The sequence below is a fragment of the Puntigrus tetrazona genome, chromosome 23 (assembly GCF_018831695.1).
Source record: "Puntigrus tetrazona isolate hp1 chromosome 23, ASM1883169v1, whole genome shotgun sequence".
NCBI lineage: Eukaryota > Metazoa > Chordata > Actinopteri > Cypriniformes > Cyprinidae > Puntigrus > Puntigrus tetrazona.
This window is the reverse complement of record NC_056721.1, coordinates 1-12,714: the sequence shown is the minus strand read 5'-3', so window position 1 is coordinate 12,714 and position 12,714 is coordinate 1. Positions and strand designations below refer to the sequence as shown.

The following is a 12,714-nucleotide window of genomic DNA, read 5'->3' as shown; positions in this document are numbered from 1 at the left end:
AGTACAACGTGGTCCCGATTTATCTTAAAGTCACAAATTGATCAAATGTGACTTACACGACATATACTCCTGTGCATGTGTATAAAAATAACACTTATTTTAGCTATACCATGTGAGAAACTGATTTATCTGCTTTTTCTTCGTCTTCAAGTGAAATAAAATGGCGGACATAGTAAGTGGAGGTGTGGCTTTTTTGTTTTTACACCTCTTTGGATTAAATTTCACACTGACACCGTCTTAAAAATAACAGCAGTGTAATTTTATCACCATGTAGTGTTTAAACTATGTCAACACTGTTCATTTCTCCCAGCCTGGCATAGGCTGTTTTTTCAGTAGGTCCAGAAAATTTTACACAAGTGATTTTTTTTTTGTAGAGGTTTTATTGAATAAAATTTAACTCTACCTATTTAATAACTTGAATATAGTAAGATCAGTTTGAGGAGCTGACAGGAACGGTCTTTGTGAAGTCTACATTAGTATTCCTGTTTTGTGCGCTAAATTTATAATATTCTCCATCTTCATTTCCTCTGTTTTGTGCACACTTTTTTACAGTATAAAATTTGCTCCTTGGTTTCGTGTGTTAATTTCTTAGAAATTTGTTTTTCATTTCGTCCATTAAGTTTGCTCTTTTTTTTAAACTAAGCTTGCTGCTCCGGAGACTCTCTGGTGAATGGCTTGTGCAGTTTCGGTCATCCGCTTCTTGTACTTTCAGAAGAGGGATTCCTGTCATCATCTGCCTTCCCTCCTAAGTCACTCTGCCTGACTCTGAGCTACTCCTGACATTTGTCCTTGCTGAAACCATTTATGCTGTAGGATCTCCTCAATAGTCGCTCTCTTAGTTGGGTCAACAGTCAGGCAGCGACTTATCAAATTCTGCAATTCTGTACAAGTTTTTCATTGGTTAGTCATGTGTGTTCTTTCATGTCCATGACATGCTAACGTTGTCAAGTATGGAAATATGTAGCATGTATTAAACTTTGTGTGTTTAACAATCTTAATGTCACTGTGTTATTGGTAGTTGATTATTCTCTCACCTGTGGATACTCTAACGTTAAAACTCAGACTGCCATGCATCATGTCTTCAGGACTGCTAAAGGGTCGACATTTGCACATCATTGCGTACATCATTACACCCAGAGACCAGACGGTTGTTGGCTCTGCCTTGTATCTTAAGTCGTTGTAGTATTCAGGCGGGCAGACTCCTCCTGTTCATGAAAGCAAGGCATATTCAGGTTACAAAATCTATTTGCAAACAAATGTCACCAGAAACTTGACCAAATGTCCATTTGTTTTCATTAAATCACTACTCAGAAGTTTGACTTCTCATTAGGCCTCATAGTAACGCCAACTTACCTATAAAATCACCCAAGTAGCCTGTACTTTTGACGAGGTCACTGCAGCCAAAGTCTATTAGTTGGACTCGGTTAGTCGTCGTGTTGATCAGAAAGTTATTCAACTTAATGTCCCGTGAAAGACACCTCGGTCAAGACAGTGCTTGGCCCCGAGCACCGCTTGATACATCAGGCTACGTGTCTGTAATTCGTTCGCCCAATGCATGTTGTTAACCACAAATTTGAGCAAGTCCTTGCAGGGTTCCGGATGTTCCAGGATGAGGATGAACCGATCCTCCTCTTCAAACCATTCCAGCATGTACACAATGTAGGGGCTTAATGGTGCCTGTGTCAGCAGCAGGTTTGCAGCCACTTCTGCAAACAGTGGCTTTGAACAGCCAGGCTAACATTAGAGAAAAGAGTAATTAAGAGTTCAATATCACATTTCACTTCTGTTTGCAATGTAATTTGTATGTAGTTGGTATTTAATTATGTACATTATGTCAACTTACTAGTTCAATATAACGGTCTCTTTCACACTTGAGGATGATTTTGATGGCAACCTGCAAAAATAAATGCAATCAATGAATAAATAAATGAAATTATTTATAAGCGCACTGTATGTTACAAATGGGCAAACTGATTATATTGAATCTGCAAATTTATACACATATATACACACACATAGAAATATTTGTGATCATGATATTGTGATTATATATTTAAATTGATATTAAAAATGTTTTGGTCTAAGCACTGATCGATATCTTCTATATACATTTGGTGAATAAAGCTGTGATTCCTACCTTCTTGCGTTGATTTTTTGAAGTCCCCTCGTACACACGTGCAAAAGCCTCCTTGTCCAAGCTCATCTCCCACTTCATAAATCTCATCAAATGGTACTGCAAAAACATACAAAGAGAGCATGTTAATATATGAGATTCAGTCTGACATGAAATCCTGTGGCAGTGCTTGAATAAATACATGCAATTCACATCAGATACATGGAGAATAAATATGCTCAATGTTTGAAACTAATGCTACGCCCAAAATTGAACACAAAGCACGTTCAAATTCAAATGTAGTACTACAGAAGTATGAGCAGTATGAGATTTTGAGTTCACCGTAAGTCAGCATGTAACAGAAGGATTCTTTCAATTGCTTTTAGGCAATACTACTTTGTCAACAGTTATCATTTACGTTTGGAATACCGTATGAGGAATTATACATACATGTATACGCACACAGACAAGTGGAAATAGACTCACCTGGAGTTGGACGGCTGAAACAGGCTGCTCGGGTTTGATCCTTGATTCGTCTATGCTTGCAAGCAGCTGGAAATTTTGGGGGTACTGGCTCAAGAGCTGACGGGCCTGGAAGAAGATCAGAACACGTTGGCACAAAACCAGGCGGTTCTTGACCAGGATCAGACGAACAAGACAGATGATCTTCTGGAGGATCTGTCAGATCTTGTAGAGCCATGGTTTCATGGACAGAGGGATCTGACCGATGATCAGCTGAATGCTGCAGAGCCATCGGTTCAAGAATGTTTGGATCCGACTGAGGATCAGCTGAATCGGAGTCGGGCTGTGCACAAAGAGGAGCCACTTTGTTGTGCTTTTTCCGTGTTGATGCACATTTTACAGCCCGCCACAATCTTTTGAAGAGTGTGAGAATGCGTTTCTTCTTCTTTGTGTTTGTTTGATTTTCTAAAAAAACAGAAATAGAAGAGTTAAGAATTATCACCAGATATTACAAGGCACATTCGAACATACTTGTAGGTATTAGATAAACACTCAAAAGTGGGAAAAACAGGACAGAATTGAATTGACAGTAGACCTACCTTCAGCTGGCTTGGGATCAGCTGGATTTTCATCACAGTCTATCGGTGTGATGCTGGACAGACATGGCAGAGGATCAGGTTGATCCTGTAGAGTTATTGGCTCTAGGCCGGACGGGCCTGGCTGTGGATCAGCTGGATGACAGTGTGCTGCTGGTTCGAGATCAGAAGGACCACACTGAAGATCAGCTGAATCTGTGTCCGTCACAAGCTGAGGAGGGGCTGTTTTGTTGCCTCGACGAGTGCTTTTCACAGCAAGCCATGTCTTCTTGAAGAATGCACAAAGGCTTTTCTTCTTGTGTTTAGCTGGTTTTTCTTAAAAAAAAAAGAAGAAAAAAGTCATACACACATTTAATATATTAAAAAAGGAATTGTTGCAACAAAACTATTTCAGAGAAAGGAATTTTCACAAGCTTGTTGTTCACCTGCTGGGCTGTTCTCCATAGCTGCTGCTGCTGCAGGAGAAGCTCTGGATTTGATCCTGAAGGGTCAGTGATGTTTTTTCTCCAGCTCTTATTGTATTATCTACTAATATTGAACTCTTTTTAGACTTGAGCTCCATTGATTACAGACAGAAACACTGGTGCTGTAATGAAGGGCTGGAAAACAGTTATTTTGAATGTTTGTTCACGTGATAATCTTTCTGCTCTGATTCTCACTCAATTGATCACACTAGATTAGATTAAATGTGAGGCGACGATGAATTTATACTGTGGAATGCTTCACTGTGACGTCACGGATTTCACGTGACCTCACGTGTACTCTGCACGTGCAGCGCAAGGGGCCTCGCATAAACCGCATTATTTGAAAAGAGTAGGCTATTTTAAAAAACAAATGTTCATATAAAAAAGCAGAACGCAATATATAATCGCAATTTAATGCTAGACTCAATAACACAAAAATCCCGAAATCGGAAATAATTAAAGCTGCAGTTCGTGACTTTTTGCGCTCTAGCGGTTAATAAACAGAGCTTCTTGCGGAAGAACACTGCAGCCGGAACTACTTTTATGGGTACGTCTACGGAGAATCACGCAGGTATGGGGCTACTCCGCAGCGGGACTTACCCGAACTAGTCCGAATATAAATGTAACCCGTTTACCGGAATTATATAAATAAGAGGAGGAAAAATATCTACAGGGTCTGAGCTCACCAAATATATGTTATTTATATTAACCACTAGTATTTGGAGTCTCGGGTTCGGGGTCTTACACTAAACACAGAATTGTATAAAAAATAATAATTGTGCTTAAGAAATGTGTCTGCACTCGCGATTGAAATGTCAATTCAGTCACCAACTGCTTGAATAAAAACACATACACAGAAATACGTTTCAACAGGTGTTATTTGTATTCAGTGTGCCCTCTTTTTGTTATAACACTATGCAGTGTAATTGTCACTTGGTTGACAAAAATATATCAAATATATCACAATTGAATAAAATAAAATAGACAGTCCAAACTATCAGAAGAAATGCGTAACTCCTGAATCAGGTCGAAATGTGTTTGCTTCAGTTCAAATCAGTGTAAGTGTATGAACGAATGCCTACAGAATCCTCGCCGAAACCAACGATGAAGAACCGTTCACTCCTCACGAACGAGTCCTTGAATCGTGCGATTCACTCGAGTGAACTCCAATTCGTATCTCCTGGCACGAATCCAAAAGATCGCAACGTGATGAAATCATCCACTCCCACCAAGCACACTCCAAATCGCTAATGCAATAAAAGAGTTCAGGCATACAATTAAAGAAGAATATGCAAGGATGGCTATGAATAAGCGAGAGCAGAAGTACAGCTCGTATCTCTCGCCACGAGCTGGCGCATGAGTGACGTCGGCCAATTGATTCAATAACAATTAACTTGGATAACTTGAAGTATAACATTATTTTTCACAAAACGAGTCCATAACCATGTTCAACAATTCTTCTAACATAACAGAAAAAGTTTGCTCTTATTACTCTATGCACTTTGTCCGTTTCACGAACCGAATGATTCATTCACAACATCTTACAATAACAAAAGAACATACAAATCAAATGTACAGAAAATAAGAGTACTTGAGATTTACCTAATGCAATAAAAAGTTCAGGCATACAATTAAAGATGAATATGCAAGGATGGCCATGAATAAGCGAGAGCAGAAGTACAGCTCGTATCTCTCGCCACGAGCTGGCGCATGAGTGACGTCAGCAACCATCCACGCACCTCTCTAATTAGTAATTCAATTTGACAACAATCAAATAAAATATATTTATATATTTACTTTGCATGCCTGAATATTACTATACATTAGAAAGAAAAAAATACATATTCAATAATATATATAAAGAAATATTACTGACACCTTTACTAATTGCATAACTCCATTATTTGAGTGGGTTACATAAACACTTATTAAAACACTATTGGTGTACTCGCTTAGTAATTTTGTATATTCTGAACATAAAAACGTCTCAGACTGCAGCTTTAATTAAACTCTGTAACTTGACGGAATGTATAAATTTCACCCGTTTTCTAAAGACACTTTAAAACCAACACTTGTTTACACAGACAGCTCTGCTCACACGAGTTAATAAAAAGCCCGCGTGGTTTCATTCATCCCGAGAGTGTGTTTTAACAATTAATTGAAACGACGAACAAACACAGTGGCTTAGGTTTGATTTCGACATCCAAAGAGGAAAATAGCAGCTTAATCGAATAGCTAACGGTTCATGAATACAAATTTGTATTTTACATTAGGATTTTTTGTCTATCAAATAACAATTCTGTAATGTTGTTAACGCTAACGATAAGAAGAAAGTTTAACAAAGACTTAACTTCATTTTCTCTGTCAATCAACAAAATCACGTCAGCATCGCCACACTGCTGTTGCTATAGTAACGAATTCAGTTTTATCGTGCGTTTGATTGAAAGAGCTTTGTTGCTATATTTACTAGTTGTAGTCCAATTTAGTGCTAGCCCTTGAATGAATGTGTGTATGTGCCTTCCCCGAGCCGCTTCCCAAGATGGCCGCCGCCTTCCCCGAGCCGCTTCCCAAGATGGCCGCCGCCTTCCCCGAACCGCTGCCCAAGATGGCCGCCGCCTTCCCAGAGCCGCTTCACAAGATGGCCGCCGCCTTCCCAGAGCCGCTTCACAAGATGGCCACCGCCTTCCCAGAGTCGCTTCACAAGATGGCCGCCGCCTTCCCAGAGCCGCTTCCCAAGATGGCCGCCTCCAGTGCCCGCGCCTTGTGCAAAGCCTCCAGTGCCTGCGCCTTGTGCAAAGCCTCCAGTGCCCACGCCTTGTGCAAAGCCTCCAGTGCCTGCGCCTCGTGCAAAGCCTCCAGTTATCCCACCCTCGCTACACGTCATCGATGGATCCCAGCAGCCCCTGCACTCATCCTCGTAGACCCGTCGGCTCCCCCTGGGCTTCTAACTCCCTCCTCTCCACCGTGGTTCGTCATTCCACCAGCTCCACCAGGCTCCATTGTCTCTCCGGCTACGCCTTGGTCGGTCGTCGACCATCCGTCGCCTCAGGATTCCTCTCCTCCAGCTTCGCCTCGTCCCTCCATCCCTCCGGCTCCACCTCAGTCCTTTGTCGCTCTGGCTTCGCTGCGTCCTTCTCGTCCCCGTCTCCGCGTCAGTCGCAGAAGCCTGCAGTATCGCCTAGGACATCCAATGCCTCTGTGTCACCCTGGCTCTTCGGCTCTTCGGCTCTCCGCCTCCGTCTCCTCGACCACCTGCTCCGCCGCTGCCGTCGGTCGGCCCTATGGGGTTGATGGCCGCATAGGGAGCTCTTACCTCTGGGTGATCGGTGATCACTTCCTCTGCTGCTACTTCCTGTTTAGGACTATAAATTCAGAAGCAGGTCACTCACCTGCAGGTTGCATTGTTCGCCTGTACTGTTGTTGTTTCCGAGTTTCCTTGTGTTTTCTGAGTTCTTGTTTCCCTGGTTTTGACCCTGCCTGTCTTCTGATTCTGTGATTGTTTGCTGCCTGACCTGACCACTGCCTGTTTTTGGATTTTGTTATTGCCTCGCCTCCTATACATCTGTTTGCCCTGTTTGACGCCTGCCTGTTTGATGACCTTGCCTTTCTTCAATAAAAGCCTGCACATGGATCCGCACGCCTCAGACCCCTCATTCGTGACAGTAATAGATCTCCAAACTGGATTGCACTGCTATACCCACACATTCAATTTAAATTCAATATTGATTCTACATTCTTACAACACAAATGTCGAAATGTAAACTGTAATGCTAATGCTATACATTTTTTTAGTCACTTTTTTAGTCGAAGATTTGTAAGAAACTGAAATTAATGTTAGTCAATCAATAGACATAAGGAAATAATAAACACACCTCAACTTGTTCACAGAAATAATGGATTTAAAGACATTAGGCTTTATTTTCAAGCATTCATACTGTCCCTGATGTTGCAGTGAATACAACAGAGCAATATAATAGCATGTAATACAATATTCATTGTATAATCCAGTGGTTTTCAATCCTGTTCTTTGGGATCCACTGCTCTGCTCATTTTGCATGTCTATCTTCTCTGACAGCTATCTTTTCTGGATCCCCAGGAATAAGTTTGAAAACCACTGGTATAGTTGAATCAATTTTGGTTAGAAACATTCAAACAATTTTTGTAATGGTTAAAGCCAGGTACATTAAAGGCTTTTTAATCTTTTATATTATTGTAACACTTTGTGTCAATTACCTGTGTCAACATGGTAGACAAGTTCTATATTGCTATATCTATACTAATAATCCAGTATAAATTCAGCATTGCATTAGGCTCTGTTTAAAGATTTAAAGGGACAGTTCACACAAATTAAGATATGTTTGATGAAACCAGAGAGCTTTCTAACCCTGAATGGGCATCAATGCAACTGAAATGTTCCCTGAAAGCATTGACAGAAACAGCAGTTTACATCTGTGTGATTTAATTTGATCTATAAATTAAATATAAATAAAGAAATTAAACAGATTAAAGTTTAATTGATTTAAAGAGAAAAATATAAATGCAACGTAAATAGCTAGCAAATATTAAATATAATATTTAATAAAGATATATATGCATATATATTTAAATGTAATTAAATATGGATCTATTAATCTGCATTTGCATGGATTTTCATAGAACTTCGGGTTGAAGTTTAAAGTCACAGTTAGTTCAGAACATCTAAGGAAGCCAAAAAAATGCTAAAATGAACATAGCATCGAGCGGGCAGTGTAAATTGAATGAGATTAATCTCCTATTGAATAAGATTAATCAAGAGAGCAATGAGTTGCCTAGTGTCTGTATGAGTGGGAAGGGCTGCTTAAATGGACCTTGATAAAAAAAAAGAGAAGTATGGGCATTGGTGATTTGAGTTGAGGCTGAACCGTATATGAGTTTATGGAAAAAATTGGATTCCGCTAGATATTCATTGATGGAGCTGACTTGGAGTTTTTTTGTGATATTAAGGTAAGAAATTAATTAAGTGATAGACAACAGAGAGAAGGCAAGTTATAGGTGGAAAGGAATGCTTTAAAGTAGCAAAATTGCCATGTTCTGGGTGAAATGGCTTGGAGAATCAAATCAAGTGAAGCTTCAAAGAGAGGTCTTAGGAGATGATTCAGAGGTATATTAGTTCTGTATAAGGAGGTGCTGGGGTTGGCAGGGGTTCTGCATCTAGGGCCAGCATGCTGAATTTCTGAGAAGATCTAGGTCCTGATACTGTTTGAGATGGGGGGAGGATCCAGAGCGAGGGTGTTCAGTGGCATAGGTAGGGGCGTGGCTGTGGATAAGGCATAGGATTTAAAGTGGGTAAGGGGGTGCTGGAAGGAAAAAAGGTCATTTGAACCGATTGCAAAGGCAGGCTTGCACTTTGAATGGCTACGGGGACAAGATTGGAGGAAAAGTATGGAAAACAAAGGGGGTTGTTCATCAGTGGAGGCGGCCTCATGCTTTGGCCAGCTCCGGAGGTAGGCAAAAAGCTAGGCAGAAGACAGAAGTGGGATAGGGGGTGCCATAGCCATTAGTGAAGGTGGCCTTGCAGTATGGTCGGCTCTGGTGGCAGGCAAATCTGTGGGGAGGTGGGGAGGAATGCTCGGCCTGCGCTGGAGCATTATATTGAGGCAATGCTGGCTGGTGTTTGGGAGATCGGGAGGTGCTTGTGGCTAAATCTGGGAGTCGGCCGGGCTTCCTGAAGGCATTCTGCTGCAGCCTGAAGATCAAAGGCATGACCCTGGAACTGTAGTAGTCGCCTGGCCTTAGCCGAGGGAGTGGGATTTAGGTATGTCGTTCCTGTTTGTAGCGAAGCGTATAGGGCTAGCGGGAGATGGCCATAGCCACATTTGTGAATGCCTGGTGCAGGATACTGTTCATTTCTCCTTGGCTGGAGTGAAGGAGAGAGGCATAAGAGGATGGTTGTGGAGAATGTGATCCTCTGCACCTAGGAGAAGGAGCGGTGGTGGTGCTGAAAGACCTATGGCCTTGGGTTGCAGTTGTGGGATCAGCTGGACGTTGGCCTCTTGAACACCAGCTAGAGACACTGCGTTAACGTAGTTGTTATCTTCTGGATATAAAAACACACCAATGCTGAATCGAGAGATACCAAGGCAGGACATTCTAGATAAGTTATAGCAGATTTCTATTGGACTGGAAAACAATATAATCACTAATGACATACTGGCTGCGTAAATTATTTGTGCATGCTTTTCCCAAAATTTGTTTATAAAACAGTTCTGGGATCTTTGTATTGACCAGCGCAATGTACGGTAGAAGACAACTGGCTCTAAGAAGCACTGTTCACAACATCAGGCAATGTGTCTGTGATTCATTTCCATTGATCGATTTGTGCACTCTTTTTCAGGGTTGAAGAAACTCCCAGATGAGAATGTAATCATTTTCCTCCTCAAACCAATCTACACTGTAAGGGCTTAATGGAGATAAGTTTCATTACCAGATTTATAGCCACTTCTGCAAACACTGGCCTGTAACATCCATTCTAGAGAGAGGAGTTCAGCAAAAGGTTAGCTGACTAAGGGCATGTTTGATTTTTCAGGACGTATCAAGAGTGATTTTACCTGCTTCCCATCTTTGATATATAGAGTACTAGATTTATCACTTCCATTTGGATTCCTGGATAAGCGATCAGACATACAGCATGTGCATAAATACACAGACTTGACCCAAGGCAATCCAGTAGGGTTAACCTTTAATTGAGGATCCTGCAGCGTCTGTGGATCTTTGAGGAAACAGAGTTAACTTTGTTGCACTTCTTGCGTTGTGTTGTAGTATGTTTTATAGCTTGCTATATTCTCTTGAAGAAAGTCTTTTTTTTATATTCATTAAAAAAATGAAATGCATAAATAAATAGAAAGGTTAGAAATTAACAGATGAGACCTGACGTGCAGATATTTTTGTGGGTGATATGAGATATTTTATTATGTCTTGAGGATCACTTTGATCTCGTTGAGCGAAGTATTTCCCAGTACCATTTAAAGGGTTGCTTTGGCAGCGACGTCTAAGAAGTGAGGTAAGCCGGTTGACAGCAACGCTCATTTGTGCACACACGTTCAACAAGGGAAACAAAGAACAGGAGAATAGAGGACGCTGTGATCGGAGCTATGTTTTGTTGTGTCTCACGGGTTTCACAATAATGGACATGAGGACTATGAATCTCTACATCAACTGGCAGTGCTACATGTCACTGAGCAATATACAACAACAACAACAATAACTAACAGTAGCAGATCTACTCCTCCAATACCAAATACAGTAATATTGTCCTAACCTTTAACATGCTAAAATCTTCGGAGAGTTGTTCTAATAAAAATGAGGGATATTGTGAAGTGAGTGTTCCTGGAAGAAAACTCAGGACAGCAATTGACATGTTTAAGGGAGTTCAGAAGCAGTGCTTCCTGATAGAGAGAATAACTCACTGTTAGATAACATTATTAGGTGGTTTTGTCTGTTGCTTTTTGCTCTATTATTTCAGGTTATTAGTGGTTCCGTTCATTCCTCGCCACAGCTGATTGTAGAATACAGTATACAGTTAAACCTTAAACATAATAAATAAATAAAAAAACAGACATTTATACTTACCATAATCAGACTCGTTCATTCTGTTGATGACCCACTACCCAAACAATAAAACATACATATACTTATTTTATAATACTCACAGCTACCAATAACAGACACATTTGACAAGGTTTACATTCCTCCCACAGAGTTCTGCAGATTTTTCTAAAAGAAAACATGCTGACGAAGCCAAAAAAAAAAAGCCTGCAAATTCCATCAGAGATAAATAATCAGAATAATAAATAATTTGATTGACTCACGCATTTGATATGTGCTGAAATAAGGAAAGTGTACAGCCTCCATGTACTGTATACTTACATAGCCTGTCAGCGAGCACAAATTGAGGAATAAAGTAATGATTCCAGGAACATATATCTTACACGGGTAAAGGCTGGTGGAATCCTACACCACAGCATGAAAAAAATTACATAAATGAACATTACAAATAAAAATAAAAACTATGATAAAACACCAGTGCAATACTAGTGTTTGATTTTATTGCTAACTTACCCATACTTCTCTACCATATCAGCCACAAGGATGTTTACCAGCTTCTTACCGGCTTTATCACCGTCTAAAAGTCTGAAGGACACCTTAGATGTTCTCACAAGCTCTTCAAAAATATCAGCATCAACATCAACTCCTGCAAAGTCTTTAGGATCACATTGGCTCCATGCGTAAGTTGAGCTTTGTTGAAGCTTAGAGGTAGAAAGTACCATTCGATTTCATGTTCAAACTTAAATTTTCCAATGCAACAGATTTTGAGAGATTTTAACATTACTATAAGGTACAAAATTAAAACACCACTTTAGTGCGATCACAATTTGATTTGGGATTAAGTCCATTTATAATATACTGAATATCTGATTTAAAAAGAAAGTTACGGATATTATGATTATTATGGCTTTTTTATATGAGTAATAATAGTTAACTTCAACGTAAATAACACTAATTATAAAAATTACTCTAAAAGTGAAAAATGTACCTTCCTTAATGAATTCACAGAAGTCAAAACCGCCATTTTTCACTGGTATTCGGATCCAGTTTGGGTTCCTTTAGACTCCACTTGAACCAGCATTTCTTCAGAATGAAACACTCTCACAGGATAATCACAGTCAGTCGGTGTGCTTTTTTAACAAGCTAACACAAAAATGCTTATAGTATCTAGATGAGACCAATACAAAAAACTAAAACACACACCACTACAGCTAACGTTAACTCATAAAAATAAACATTAAAAAGCCAGGTCTGCAGCACCCCTCGAAATAAACGTACTTTTGTTAATCTAACGTTAGCACTATGCAGCGCATTTATATGTTGTTCCACAGACTATATTTAACAAAACGCCAAGCATTTCTAGCGACTAGCTGAAATGTTTTATAAAGCTGGTCAATGTGTAAGATGGCGCCCACGCTTCACGATTTAGGGTTCTGTATGAATTCACTATTTATTAATACGCTCCTTCATTTAGGAAATCCACGGACACGTAATT

General features: G+C 40.1%; 1 pseudogene; it reads right to left on the bottom strand.

Moving 5' to 3' along the window:
- Positions 1 to 599: 599 nt before the first annotated feature.
- On the bottom strand, positions 600 to 3,207 carry LOC122329131 (annotated as a pseudogene).
- Between the last annotated feature and the right edge of the window lie 9,507 nt (positions 3,208 to 12,714).